General features: G+C 41.7%; 1 long non-coding RNA gene across 1 annotated transcript; it reads left to right on the top strand.

Annotated features, from left to right (window-relative positions):
• Positions 1–2,031: 2,031 nt before the first annotated feature.
• Positions 2,032–3,447, top strand: LOC127327468 (uncharacterized). Its single transcript, XR_007868574.2, has 4 exons — positions 2,032–2,069; positions 2,163–2,361; positions 2,550–3,072; positions 3,183–3,447. It is a non-coding gene; the product is annotated as an uncharacterized lncRNA (long non-coding RNA).
• Positions 3,448–11,348: the final 7,901 nt, after the last annotated feature.

Below are 11,348 nucleotides of genomic sequence, written 5' to 3'. Positions count from 1 at the left end.
CTGACCAACGATGGCTAAATATTCCGCGAAATCTGCATACAAGTTTAAGTTTAAAACTAGACTGCCGCGAACACTGGTAGAAAAAAGGGCTTCTGTCCAGCCCCATTAGTCGCGAAACTATAGGAACCGCGACCAATGGGCTCTTTAGTCGCGGTTCGGGAGGCGAACCGCGACCAAAGGCCTGGGCCCAGCGCGCTCGGTGGCCAGCTGGTGGACGGGAGGGGCTTTAGTCGCGGTTGGTCAGGACAACCGCGACTAAAGCCCCTCCCCTATATATACCGTTCAGCCCACATCACTTAGCCATTTGGTGCCACTTCTCTTCACAAACTTCACAAGGGGGTGTAGGTTTGCTTTTGGCTCCTCTTATGCACACAAGGTGTTTGATGAAATGCCCCAAGAGCATGAAACCAACATGATATGAAGTGTCGGAGCCACACTTGAACGAGCTTCCTCATTTATTTTTTCCTCCTCGATCGCGGTTAGCAACTTGAACCTTTCATGTGTCATTGATAAAATATGCATGTGTGTAGTTCATTGTTTAATTTCTATTTAGTTTAACAAATGCATGATGGTTAATTATATATTTTATATTATAATAATGCAGATGAATCGGCAATGGATGTACGGTAACGACTCTCCGGCGAGTTCACTACGGGTTTGAAAGATTTCCTCGTAGTGGCTAATGCGAACAAGCAGAAGGGTTTTGTTATCTGTCCATGTGTTGACTGTAAGAATCAGAAGGGTTACTTGATGCGTGCAATTAACACACGTCCGTTGGGAACCCCAAGAGGAAGGTGTGATGCAGACAGTAGCAAGTTTTTCCTCAGAAAGAAACCAAGGTTTATCGAACCAGGAGGAGCCAAGAAGCACGTTGAAGGTTGATGGCGGCGAAGTATAGTGCGGCGCAACACCAGGGATTCCGGCGCCAACGTGGAACCTGCACAACACAACCAAAGTACTTTGCCCCAACGAAACAGTGAGGTTGTCAATCTCACCGGCTTGCTGTAACAAAGGATTAGATGTATAGTGTTGATGATGATTGTTTGCGAAGAACAGTAAAACAAGTATTGCAGCAGATTGTATTCAATGTAAAAGAATAGGACCGGGGTCCACAGTTCACTAGAGGTGTCTCTCCCATAAGATAAATAGCATGTTGGGTGAACAAATTACAGTCGGGCAATTGACAAATAGAGAGAGCATGACAATGCACATACATGATATGATAAGTATAGTGAGATTTAATTGGGCATTACGACAAAGTACATAGACCGCTATCCAGCATGCATCTATGCCTAAAAAGTCCACCTTCAGGTTATCATCTGAACCCCTTCCAGTATTAAGTTGCAAACAACAGACAATTGCATTAAGTATGGTGCGTAATATAATCAATAACTACATCCTCGGACATAGCATCAATGTTTTATCCCTAGTGGCAACAGCACATCCACAACCTTAGAACTTTCTGTCACTGTCCCAGATTTAATACAGAGACGCACAATGATCCTTAACACCTGAATCCTATATGATGTCAAGAATACATAAACAGAAATCTACACTACTTAAAAAGAAGGAACATATTCCGTATTCTGCCCACCTCTCCATACGTCAAAGTTTTGGTCGTCACCCTCGATCACCTTCCGCTCGCCCGCATGCGCCAACATGGGCCAGGCCCACCTACGACCACGCAATCCTTTCCTGGAGCGATCACAACCCCCTTCGCTCTTCTCTATCATGTCCAACCCTAGCCGCCTCTGCTCTCCCCACCCCCACGCGATCTGGTTCCTCATCCACCCGCGCGACCCCCATCCCTTGCGACGGTGGCGGCGCTTCTGGACCACCCGGTGGCGGTTCTGTCGGAGAGGTCGGCGCCGCGGCTCACGAGCCTGCTAGAGAACGTGACGGTGGAGCGGAGCCTGTGGCCGGTGCACGTCGTGCTGGGCGCCGATCCCGCCCTGGCGGACAGCGCGCACGCCGCCGTAGCCACCTACATCTCCGAGGGACGGGCCACCGCTCCCCGCCGACGCCAACGACGTCGATGCGGCCGCACGGTTCGAGCTGCTTCTCTCCAAGTATTCCCTCTAAGAGAACCTCGTTCGATTTCTGAAGCTGTCCACTCTATCAATCGCTCATCGCTGATGATGGATTCTTCGTTTCTTGTGCAGCGCTGAACCATGACGAGAAGGTGTTGGATATGGGGTCTCGCAACTTCTTCATCTGCGCCAGAAGATTCTGAATGGATTATCTGTATCTTGCAGCGTCGCCTCCACAGTGCTCCCTCTCGCTGAACGTCAGGAGTTAAGAGTGTTCATACATGCTTAGCACTTCAGTTCCAGATACAGATATGGTCCAGTTCAGCGAGAGGTATGCATGTATTCATTCCAGGATAGGTAGAGGTCACTGAAAGATCAAATTGATGATCCTTCTGCTTATTCAGATCTCAAATACTTAGTATAAGCCTTTTCTTGTTATCTTGTGCTAGCTAGGCTTCATTTTGTTTCAAGTACAAAATGCTCATATTAGAATAAATCTTTTCTGGTCTTATTTTGTAGGGTGAATATCAGGAGAGGATCAGAGTGTACAGTTTGTACAAAAAAACTGAAGTTCGACCTGCTCTTGTATAAACCTTCGCAATGCATTATAATTTGCCACTAGAATCCAGTACACTGGTATTGCGTTGAATGTGTGGTGCCTTAGTTTGACCCATTTGTATTGCTAATGAATTATGATTCTGTTTTAAATGATAAGGTTGGGTACCTCGCAGCTTTGTCGACAGGGAGATGCTAGACAGGATCAAGAGTATGCCAGAAGAGCTTCAGCCAGCCACCCCTAAGGGGCCTCACCCAAAATGGTGTTACATGTGGGGTGTTGGCCCTCGCCCGTCAAATACCCATTTAGGCTGTCATTTCACATGATCCCTTTAGTGGAATGTGAATTCTGAATGGATTGCATGGATCAGACCTGACCATTTATCTGTGTCACATACTGAACTCATACCCTATTATCCTCCATGACTTACCGAAGTGGAAACATACAATGGATTCCTGGGGTGCAAAAATGATTTCTGCAATTGAGGTACACATACAATGCACAAGCTTCTTCTAAATTGATGTTTCTTGTGATTTATATATGACAACTCTGTGTGATACGGTCTTCAGAAGTTTGTTCCTCTTACTTTTCTGTAGGTTGTTGCTGAGATGGCTGCGATTTGATTTGGCTTTATCAAAGGATGTGTTTACCTCTTTGATGAAGGAGTTAGTGTTTTAATTCTCTGCAGTTGTTGTCAAATTTTCTGATATACATGTTCTTAAAGTAATGCAAAGTCTCAGCATTTTCAGTACTACAAGTAATACAGGTTAGCCTTGCCGTTTTTTCTGGATACTGAATTGATCTACACTCGTGGGTTGATGGAAGGGTATGCTTGTTCATATTAGTTGTAAAGGTCACAGCTATCGGTATTAATTATGGTACAGTCTTCAATATTTTGTTCTGACTTATAAGTGCTGATTTTCATAACTTAGTTGATCTCGTCATCATATAAATCAAGCTCTAATATCTGAGTCTTCCTTTTAATGTTAAGCACTTGTGTCACATCGCCTTTAGATGCGCGCCTCCAGTCCGTTTCGATACATGAGGCGCAAGTAGCAAATACCTGCACATACGATCTGATGCCTGTCAGAGCGGCTGGCCCTTTCCATTCCCAACAATAATATCTGGTTCGCACCCCTTCTCTCCGCTTCAACTAGTCTCCTCCGTGAGGAATAGTGATTTTTCCAGATTCACCACGGATCCCATCAATTCTTCGCTCCTCTCTCCACCTTCTCGTAGCCAGTAGTCTGAGATAGAACCAGATCGCGGAACCAACTGCGGCTTCCTCGGGCAGCATCTCCTCCAGACACCGCAGCCGTTGGGCAAGCGCAGGATCCCCTGGCTCTGAGACACCGGCGCTGGCAGCCTTGACGGATTTGGAGGTATAATATGGCCGTCCTGAAGTCCTCCTTGTGTAATTCCATCTGGTCATTGGTTTGGGTTTGTTCCTCATGTAATGGGAGATTCATTTTTTTTTTGGAACCATGCAAAAACCTTGCATGTATATATTAAGGAGAAAGAAAGGCCAAAAGAAGGGGATATTCACTTTGGCTCATAGGAGCATTTGCTCCCATTATGTGAATCAACATTTCGAAGTGTTAAAGAATTCTAAAATAAAATTTTACATGTACATCTACATATTTTATGTTCGTACACAAGTTTTTAAAAAAAACTAAAAAAATTTATGGCTCCTGTAAAAAGACAAATTTTGATGCTATAACATGACTACGTACAGGACATTTTTTTGTCTTTTTTGTACACACCACATAAAATGTTGTTTCTCCACGAAAACTTGTGCACTAACATAGAATGTCATGATGTACAGCAAAAAAATTATTTCAGAATTTTTTGTCATTTTTAAAATTATTTTTTAATTATTTTGTATAATAGGAGCATTTGCTCCTATGAGCCAAAACGCCTCCTCCCAAAAGAAGGCCAAAGTACAACCACAGATTACACATAGAAGGGCGACCATGACGACCACATTGCTACTGAGAGTGTTTCAAAAAGAACTAAGAAAAAAAACTTGGGAACAACAATTACTCCGCACTAAGGCTAAAACGACCACCGCTCGCCAACGCCCATTGGTTTGCTTCCTGCCGGAGAGGGAGATTCATTTTTTATACAGTGCTTAGATTTGTTGCGATAGGAATCAGTCACAACCAAATCCCTGTATATTTGATTTAATCTCCTTTACAGATTTTGTGCTACTGGAACGAAGGATTATGGCATTTTTTGTTCAGTTTTGTTCTTTGCAAGTTTCGTCAGATGTGGATTATGACTACATATGGATGGCCTTTTCAAAATTACCTAACAGTTAAACTTGTCTCATAGTTTGTGTAAACTTCATGGCTTTTAGGTCAACCTAATCCAATTGTAAACCTATACTAACACGAATTAGGTAGAAAAAACTTTGACAAACAGATGTGATATTTGAAACTGAAGCGAAATCCATATGAATTTTTTTAGAAACAATTGTGTAATATTGATGTGAAACCAAAATAAATTTGCTTAACACATTGGGAAGGGTATATTATATGTGAAACCGAAACAAGAATCTTGGAATTTTATCAAGATTCTTTGTGAAATATTCCCGTGAAACCGAAGCAATTAATTTCTCGGATTGGCAGATGAGGAGGCAAGGTTGTGGCCATGGGACATTTACCCGCAAGGCAGGAGTGGATGGTGATGATGCGGAAGTTGGAGGGCAAATGAGCTTCTAGATGGAATAGAACTATACATTCATTGTCGCTGCTTGCAACATTTTCTAGTTGTAAAATATAATGAGGAGGATTGGACTTTGAAGCAACGACAATCCAGGAAATAATTGTCTTATGCTAGTCTTGTTTGATTTGGCCATGTTGGTTGGGTAAGCAAAATTGGCAAGATGAGCTGTTAGTGCAGCAGACAAAGCTCTTGTTAGTTCGTTCATTGTAATGTCTTGCAATGTTGAATCAGTACCAATGTTTTTCCTGTTTGTGAGGACTATCGGCAGAGGACTCAATTAATTCCCCTTTTGTGAACCATAATAGTTGTATGAAAAACTGTGGTAACATGTTTTAAACTCAATTAATTCCCCTTTTGTGAACCATAATAGTTGTATGAAAAACGGTGGTAACATGTTTTAAACTGTATGGACTTTTGTAAGTGGTGTCAATTCCGATTATGCCGACGATTTTACTTATTTGAGAGGTCATGTTCTAGAGTGTCATAATTTTGTAATTGAGTTGGTTTATTATGCCGATGATTTTACTTATTTGAGAGTACTTATTCTAGAGTGTCATAATTTTGTAATTGAGTTGGTTTGGAACTGGTCCAGTCGCCAATCGATACCGAAAGTCCTACTCTTATGCGGAACGCTAGTGAAACCGACAAGAAGCCTAAAGGAAACACCAGCGAAGCACATATTTGTCAAATGAAACTTGTGAAATTCATATTTGTGAAATGAAACTTGTGAAACATGTGAGGGAAACACAAACAAGATCTAACTCTTATGTAGAACACCATCCTTTTGATAATAATATAAAACAAGCCAAACCAAGTGAAACAATCCCATGATTTCATGATCAACTTGTAAAACACATTTGAATAGGTTAAAATAAATGAAATATTTATGAAACTGTACTAACACGAATAAAAACTGCCATTTCTGCAGGAAAGTGTTACTTTCATAAAGAGTTAAGTTATTACTTATTTAATTACATGGATATTGTCCTAAAAGCTGGGGAGAGACTTTCAGGTATTATACTTTCATAAAGAGTTCCTTGTAGCTGGGAAGAAATTTGCAACTTACATGACAAGAAACATCTATATTTGCTTGCATATTTATGCTGCAGAAAAATAGGCTAAAAGTTTGTAGTAATCCCTTTCCCCAATTGTGAATTCCAACCCAGCAGAAGTTGTGGCGCTTTTTTCCATGTTACTTGTGAAACTTAAAGCATATGCGGACCACTGACAACATCGATGATAAAAACAAGTATGTACCACTTAAAGCATATGTTCCTCCCAGCAAAAGAACTAGCAAAGTGTCACCACATAAGCAAGTCTACCAAAAAAAAAGGTGATTTCGTTGAGAAATGCGGGCCTGGAAAATTGGAGGAGTACATCCTGTTGAGATGATCTTGCAATATCATTTTCTCACAACTGAAGAAGTTGAGTGCATCAAATTCTTCAGTGATGGCCGTGTTGCTGTAGTAATGAGATGTGAATTGTTGACCTCCCGTTAATTTTTTTTGTCATTGTAATGGAAGCTCAGTTTGTTCTTTAGAGTAATATATCATTCGTGCATAATCAGTTTCTTATTTCAGACATTTTTTTAATGCTTATTCTGAAGCATGGACATGTGTATGTTTAGGGGATATTGGATACTAACTACAATACTTGCATTATTTCATGTCATCTAAATTAGTTAGTACATATTGGAGACTTACTGTTGTTGATCTAAGTAATCAGCAGAAAAAATCTTTCATGGGGAATTGCATGTTTCGTACACAGTAAAACACAATGAATAAATAGCAGGGCCCTGCTACATTATGTAAAGACAAGATGAGTTGACATAAGGAACCTAACATATCACTGTGATGTGCAGGGAACCTGTACTAGCTATGACCGTGATATGCGGTAGCGAAGACTATATGTTGGCAGTTGGCTTGGTGGAACCATGAAATTGGAGGAGTGCAGGGAGTAGAACTTGGACACGGTAGACAGACGGAGTACTGAATGATGTGCTAGCTGATCGATTAACAACTAACGGTTAGATTTGGCCAACCTAAATGTAGGATTGCGGTTTTAAATCTCAATCAGTTCAAGCTTTGCATTGAGGGCATCTTGATTATATAATTGTGTTGATATTTTGCTGCAACTTTAAGCTGACTAATTATCATTCAGAAAGTGATTAAAATACTTTGTTGAATACTGGAAGAGCCAAAAACCAAGTAGTTTTAGCAATACTGTAAAAAATGTATTTTTGAAAACGGTGATATTGTATGTCGATCCAAGGCACATGAGGGTGTGGTATTTCAGTAATGGTTTAAAAACAGTGAGTTACCAATGTACCAGGAATTTAGAAGGCAACACCGAACCTCAGTTGAACATGCGCTACAGCATAATGAAAAATAAAGGTATTTTGCTCCAACCGCCAATTTCAAATCACAGGGTGTAATTCCCAGATGTAAAATTTAAAATAACAGCCACTGAAATACTTGCATCTTTACCATGTCATCTAAAGTGGGTGGAAATTCAGATGGTTGACGAAAATTACTTATCTCGGAGCAGAGGATGACGAGCTCGAGGAGGCCTAGGGCGCCAGGGCAGAAACACCCCTATCATGACGCCTAGGATGGCGATCTCCAGCCAACTATTCAGCACCCTCGCTACGACCACCCGTGCCGCATCCACCTACAACACCATTGTCTCCCGCGCTCGGGTGCTGCCGCATGAAGTAAAATGTTCATTATTTTACAAAAAAAATGTTCTATTTCTAATAGAGGTTCACCAATTCCAAAAAAAAGTTCATGCATTTCAAGAAATGTATGTGCCTTGTAAATTATATATGTGCATTGACAAATGAAATTTGAGAACCCGTAGCAACGCACGGCATTGATACTAGTCCATGTTAAAGGAAGTCACAGGAATGTACTAAACATACCTAGAAACAATGCTACCATGAGATAAAATCTTACGAATCAAGCCACATGAAAGGTGTCAAAAGATTGAAATCTTCCATAACTTTCTTGTGGTTCGTTTTTTGACTAGTTCAATACGCATGAGTTGATAGAATAATTTTTTTCTTCCTACAACACATGTCATCATAATGCACGGAAAGGTACAAATTATAGCCATATAGTACTATAGAAACATAATATTCCGCTTGCATGTAGTGTATTTCAATAAAAGGTATAGTTAATATGCACGATACTTGATCATGTTTTTTGAAAAGGGGCACGGCCTATGCACTATCGATGCATACGACCTCTTACTATTTTTTGTACTAAGAAAGACTTACAACTTATTAAAAATCATGGGTCAAAAAGAGTCGAAATATAAATCATCCATTTACATGGTGCTTGAGCATATGTAACACAAATTTCTTCCTTAACTTGTAGCCACCATGCACAAGAAATTATCGTTAGCGCTAAGGAAAAATAGGCGCTGCCGTGCAGCCTATCTTTATCGTATGTCCCATTTCTTTGCCGTGCGTACGAAGGAAAACGCACGGCAAAGATCTTGGACACGGCAACGATAGACACGAGCGCACGGCAAAGATCTTGGCCACGGCAACGACAGACACGAGCGCACGGCAAAGATACGATTCACGACAACGACGGAAGAGAGCGCATGACAAAGAAAGTTGCACGGCAATGGACCAACACAGCCCACGGCAAAGATTTGTTGCACGACAAAGCACAAAAGGCATCGCCGTGCACGTCTTTGTCTAGTGTTTTTAACAAACGCACGGCAAAACAGGCCTTTGCCTAGTGTTTTTAACAAACGCACGGCAAAGAAGCCTTTGCCTAGTGTAAACGCACGGCAAAGATGTAAAAACTGGATTTTTCTCAACTCAAAAGATGTGGCGTGGTATAGTTATCAACAAATGAACACTTAGCCTAGTGGTAAGGTTGCACGCTTTTACTACTCTGTGTCCTAGGTTCGAATTCCAAATTGGGGTCCTTTTTAGATAAAACATGTTTAACACACGGCAAAGAAGCGACCTTTGCCGTACAACGTTGGCGAGTCGCACGGCAAAAAAGCCTTTGCCGTCAATGGCATTGCCGTGCATATAGCACCCTTTGCCGTGAAAATAGTTGCACCGCAAAGTCCTTTTTCCCCGTAGTCATGATGAATGCATGTCGAGAACAAGAAATGTGTAACATAGAATACACACCGTGGAGACTAAATCAACCAGTTCCTTTACTGTTCCATATGAGCCTATAACAAAACAATAACAAAATAACCAGACCCCATCATCATTATCCTGAATGTTATTATATTAATAAAATAAGATCGTGTGGCGATTTTTAGATAAATTCTCGGATTTCTAGGAACACCAACGGCTGATATATGTGCCCAAACAATACTGCTAAAACATTTTATATTTATGAACCCAGAGAGTACTTGAGAATTCAAACATCATTTTCTTGCTCAGACCGAGCGGACGCATGAGAATTGGGTAAAGGACTAAAACCATCATTCACAAGTCGAATGTAATCAATACATAAGTAATCCCGCCGTTATCATGAACCGATACATGTTTCCTTACCATGATTGTACAAAAAACAAATGTCACAAAAAGTTGAAGAAAGGCGTAAAACTCAAATCTATTAATTGATAAAAGAAAAACAGAAGAAACCAATGTACGTCAAACGGCTTCCAAGATTACAGCCGACCAAAGCTAGAGATAAAAGGTAACTGAATGAAATATTAGCATAGATCAATAACATACAATTAGTTCTCTTCAATGACATTGTTTTCTTGTATTTATAATAGAGTCGACCAAAGCTAGAAATGGCAAGTTCATGATAATATGCTTCCCTTGACAACACTTTGAAGTATTCCTATGGAATATCCAAGAAGATAATGAACAGAACACCAAGCCATTGAAGACCTCCAGAAAATTTGAATTGATTATCTGATTGAGGTGGATACATTTGTGGAACCATCGCATGAAAAGCAAACTCCTAAGATTTGCTCTTTGTAAAATGAAAAGGAGCTTGCACAAAATATATATCATACCTAGAAGGGCATGGCCTCAATTTCCACGATAAATGAAAAAGTGAAATTGTTCTACAACTCATCATCAACTTGTATAAACAAGAATTTTTTAAAATTTAAGCATCAAGGGGTCATCTAGCATATTTATGAAGTATCATCATAGGTCTTTGCCGTGTATTTTCCCCACACGGCAAAGCAATGTTTTTCCGTAGTGCAGCTGCCACCACCTACCAGTTCGTGAAGAAACCTTCCCTGCGTGGTATGCATGCAAAATGCATCAGCTTATGCTGTGTTAGAGCATCTTTAGTCAGAGACTTCAAACAACGTCCGGCAAAAGCACGTCCGGACACCTCAGCCATCCAGCAAGCAGTGTAAACTGAAAATGACACAGCATAAGTTTCAGATCAACCGAGTAATCAACGACTTTAGCTTGGATGTGGTCATGTGGATGCGGTCATGCATGTAGCTCTCCTCAGCTGCCTGTATGTAACCAATAGAATGGCATAGGTTCATGAAATTTTCTGATGACAGAGTCCACGACAGTGCTTGCCGTTTCGAGATACGAATTCATAAACGATCAGAAAAACAGATGATTACATGACAACCTCCAAGTCCGAGAACGTGACAAAGCATTTGGTTCAGTTGGCAATCTACTTAGGGTTAATTATTTACTTATAAGAAGAAGCGCCTGGGCACCTGGCCTCCCTTATGAGGCGGAGCCCCGACGTTGGCGCGGCGCAAGGTGATCTTGGGCTGCTTGACGCTCACATCCCCGTTCGCCGCGGACGCCAGACGCTTGCGGATGCGCTCGGCCCTCGCGAGCGCCTTCTCGCGCGCCGCCTCCACCTTCTTGTACTCGGCCTCCGGCCCGGACGCCGTGACTGGGTGGACGAACTGGACGGGCTTGGTGAAGTCGAACTTCGGGCGGGGCTCGTCGGGATCGGACTCGGGGTCGGAGAACGCGCAGTAGATGACGATCTCGTCTTCGTCGTCGCTGATCTCGGGCGCCTGCTCGGGGTGGGGCTGTGAGTGGTCGCCCTTCTCCAGGGCGC

This window comes from Lolium perenne, chromosome 1 (genome assembly GCF_019359855.2).
Source record: "Lolium perenne isolate Kyuss_39 chromosome 1, Kyuss_2.0, whole genome shotgun sequence".
NCBI classification, from domain to species: Eukaryota; Viridiplantae; Streptophyta; class Magnoliopsida; order Poales; family Poaceae; genus Lolium; species Lolium perenne.
This window is presented reverse-complemented; position numbering and strand designations above follow the sequence as displayed.